The sequence below is a fragment of the Ictidomys tridecemlineatus genome, chromosome 2, assembly GCF_052094955.1.
Source record: "Ictidomys tridecemlineatus isolate mIctTri1 chromosome 2, mIctTri1.hap1, whole genome shotgun sequence".
In the NCBI taxonomy this organism is placed as follows: domain Eukaryota; kingdom Metazoa; phylum Chordata; class Mammalia; order Rodentia; family Sciuridae; genus Ictidomys; species Ictidomys tridecemlineatus.
The window spans coordinates 229,851,805-229,855,600 of NC_135478.1; positions in this window are offsets into that span (position 1 = coordinate 229,851,805).

The following is a 3,796-nucleotide window of genomic DNA, read 5'->3' on the forward strand; positions in this document are numbered from 1 at the left end:
AAGATGTGTAGCAGGAAAAGATTCTTTAAATTCGAGGGGGAAAATGCAGGAATTTCAAGGCTTAGCTTGGGCTGACCGTAGACTTGGCTTCAAGTGTTGGGCGTCTGCTTAAACGAGAAGACCTTGGTCCTAACACCAGGCCAGTGCCCAGGCCAGCGCCTCCCTGTGGGCTGTCCTTACCTGCTGTCTTCACTGCCCCCTGTTCTGTCGTGTTACACGTGATGAGGAACGTTCCTATTAACTGCGAGGACGCCTGGGTTCCTTCTAAGCCACCACCAACCGAGTGTTCCCAGGGCAGCCGCCTGTTGTGTAAGTCACCCAGGATTGCACTAGCGGAGCGGCCTGCCCAGGAGCTGGACTTCCACCCAGAGCCCTCCTCCCGGGAAGCAGGCCGGACTGACACCCCTGTGCCTCTGGCCCTGCAGCAGGCAGGCCTCCTTAGGACACAACTAAGAATCCAGATGTGAGCTCGAGTGGAGCCCTGCGCCGCGCCCCCTGCTCCAGCCAGCGGGAGGACTGACGCTTCCCTGTGCAAGGCGTGGAGAACCCCGTGCGGCAATGTCCTCTAAGTGCATGGGGGAGCTGCGTGAAGGTGGGAGGCTTCCCCCCACAGGGAGGAGTGGAGGGGTGGGAGGTGACCACCCCAGGACAGCCCCCTCAAAGCTGAGCCTGTCCCTCCCTGGCCTTCAGAGCTGTCATGCAGTGGACCCTTTCCCCTTGGGAGCTTATCCTAAGTTAAAGGAGAAAACTATGGACAGAGGGAAGTGGAGGTGGGAGGGGGCCTGTTTGAGCCAAAGAGGAGGGACAGGCCAGCAGCAGGGAATCCCAGAGAAGAGATTTGGTGGGGACAGAAGCCACAGAGAGGCCAGAACCACAGAATACGCAGTGGATGGGGGACCAGGCCCTTGGCTACCCTGTGCCCGTACCTGGGGAGCAGGGTGAGATGACCTAATCTGTTTCCTCCCACCTGACCCCATGCCCAGGACTTCCACTGGCCATAGCCAAGCAGAACCCAGTGTGGCCATGGGGGCCAGCCTCCCAGGGAGGGCTACTGACAGGAGGCACCCCTCAGGGGCAGTGGTGTAGGGGGAGTGCAGAGGAGGGTGGACACCAGCCGGGAGGGACAGCTCACTTCTCTGGGGCCTCGGGAGTCCCCCCTTCACGGTGTCCACCAAGGCTGCCTTCCTGTGTGGGGAGGCTCTCAGCCACACTGGGGTGTGTCCTGGTGCAGGCCCCAGGACGATAAGTGGAGGCAGACCTCAGGCCATCGGTGCTCACCTCTCGAGCCACCAGAGTGGGAGGCCGGAGGCGTCCCCTGTGAGTACTGCCTGCAAGTCTGAGTGACAGTCACCTCTCCTCAACGCTTGGTGGACTTCCTGCGTGGAAAACATCCGGAGGGGTCCCTGGGGACGTTTCCCGGCTTCTTCAATTCCTTTACGACTTGCACAACTATTCAGGTTTTGATATTTCTTTTCAGGTCAATTTTTGATAACTTTTAGTTTTCTAAGAACTTGTCCATTTTTATGAACTTATTGACATGAAATGTTCTCAGTGACGCTCACTGTTTTGGAGAGAGGTCCCTTGTTCTACGCCTGTTGATGAACTCTTTTCTCCAGTCCCAACTTGGGGCTTTTGGACACTCTCCACTGCATATTTGCAAGCTTATTATTATTTTTTGTTTTGACTTTTTCCATCATTCTACTTTCTGCGAATCAGTTTTCTTCCATCTCCTAATTGCCTACGAACTCACTCGTTCCACGCTTTAGAGAGCCGTGCTCCGGTGGCCCTCCAGGGTCTGCACTCGGCATCTTGTCGTCATTGCATTCAGTACTTCCTGGTTCCTACTGTGATCTCCCTTTGGCCCACAGAGTACTTAGACAACTTCACTCCCTGGTTCCCTGATACACAATTTTGTCTTTGCTTTGGTAATCTGGTTTCTTGATTGTTCTTTGTTTCCCGTGGATGATGGTCAGAGTATGCACTCTGTACAATTTGAATCCATTGAAATCTGTTGGTAAGTGCTTACTCTGTGGTTTACTTTTATAAAAGATTTGCATATGCTTGGAAATACCCAGGGCACAGTTACCGAATGCAATATCTAAAATATATCCTTAACATCCTGTTAGCTGGCTCTAGGTTCTACTCACTGATTATCTTAGTCTGGTTGTGTTGCTATAAACACCTGAGGTGAGGTGATTTACAAAGAGCAGAAATGGGCCTCTCACAGTCCTGGAGGTCAAGATCCAGGCTTGGTGGAGGCTTGGTGTCTGGAGAGAGCTGCTCTCTGCTTCCCGATGGCACTGAGCTGCGGCATCCTCCAGAGGGTGGAAGGGAGAGGAGGGTGAGGCTCAGACTCCCTCCAGGAAGCCCTCTACCGGCACCCAAGGAGGCAGAGTCCTCGGGCCCCATTGCCTCCCAGCATCACTGAATGGAGACTAAGCTCCAGAGTGAACTGGGAGGGGGTCCAACGTGCAGACCCCAGCCCTGACCCTGTACGTCAGTGTTCAGCTCCATAGATAAGTCGCCTTGTCCCGTGAGAGATGCTTCTAACGTCCCGCTGTGCTTGGGATTCTTGACACTAGGATCAGGCGACTGCCGTGTCAGCCTGTGCCTAATGTGACTTGAGGCTACGTGAGGATTTTTATATCTTCAGGGAAGGGAACCTTTTATAGTTATGAGGCCTTCGTAAGACAAAAATAAAACCCAACAGTTCCACTTCTGTGACTTGATAACTATTTATGCCCTGGGAACTTGACACCTGTCAGGCACAGCACACCTCGGTAGTACTTAGGAACAGATCAGATGTCACCCCTCTCGTTTCTGGTACAAAAAATATTTTTGCACAGTGTGTTTTGTCAGAGTAACTGCTGAAACATTAACTTCACAAAGACACATCATCAAAATGAGTGTAGAGATCCCACGTTGAAACTGTGAGCTACCTTGAGCTGGTTTCCCTCGGAGCTCGCTGTGCCAAGGCGGGAGCCCTCCTCCCAGGGTCGGGAAGCTCTGGGTCGGCATTTGGAAACACACACTGCTTTGTCCAGGCCCTTCCAGCCTCGCTGCCTCCTGATCTGTAAGTTCACCTTTGATTCATTCAGATTCTTCATGCCTTGACTTGAAGCATTTAGTCCTCCACGTCTAACGCAGCGAGTGACGGACAGGATCTAAACATGCCTCCTGACGCCTTCATCTTTGGATCTCCTGACTCACGGCACTTGTGTCTGCGCCGTGGCCTTCTTTGGATCATCTTTTACTAATCCTTTGTTGGCTTATTAGTCCAGTTCTCTGGGGCTGAGGGGAGGTGTCAGGGTTCGCAGGCCACATTGGCATCTCCACCGCCTCCCTTGGTGCAGGACGCACGGGGCCCAGGTGAATGAGAGGCAGGACGGCTCCGGGCCTGCTCACAACTGTCGTTGTCAGGCCCTGCTCAGCTCCCCGTGCCCTTGCACTCAGCCTGACTGTCACCAGTGGGCGTCAAGAATGTCCTTGTTTCACTGTTGTTTTCTAGAGATTTTTTCCCAAGATGCAGACTTCTAGGTTGAGGCCCCTTTGGTTTTGTAGACACCATCTCTCTCCTCTCCACGGCATTGTGTCCCTCTGAAATGGGCTGACGTCTCTCTATCTTTTCCCTCGGTCTCCTTCATGAATTTGTATCAATTTGGGGTTGGTTTGTTTGTTTGTTTGTCTTTTGCAAAGTTTATGATTGCTCTTTGCATTTAAGCAATTAGATTAGGACGGGCCTCAACAAAATTATACATTCTTACTTACTATTGGGATTCATTGAATTTATTGGAGG